Source organism: Phaethon lepturus, unplaced genomic scaffold (assembly GCF_000687285.1).
Source record: "Phaethon lepturus isolate BGI_N335 unplaced genomic scaffold, ASM68728v1 scaffold34185, whole genome shotgun sequence".
Classification (NCBI taxonomy): Eukaryota; Metazoa; Chordata; class Aves; order Phaethontiformes; family Phaethontidae; genus Phaethon; species Phaethon lepturus.
The window spans coordinates 1-287 of NW_010543165.1; positions in this window are offsets into that span (position 1 = coordinate 1).

Here is a 287-nt window from a genome sequence, read left to right on the forward strand (position 1 = left end):
CCTCCAGTCCCCAGGGACACAGTTTTTGGGGTCCCCCACCCCGTGGGGACACTGCCCTCTGTATGCTCCATCCTACAGGGACATGGTCCTTGGTGTCCCCTGTCCCCCTGCAACAACACAGCCCTTGGCATCCCCCTCCCATGGGGACAGAGCCCCCAGCGTCCCCCATCTCACTGGGCACAACCCTTGGCATTCCCCGTCATGCCACAGCACGTAGCTTTTGGCATCCCTTTTCCCACAGGGACAGAGCCCTCGATGTCCGTGTCACCCCATGGCCCACCCCGCAG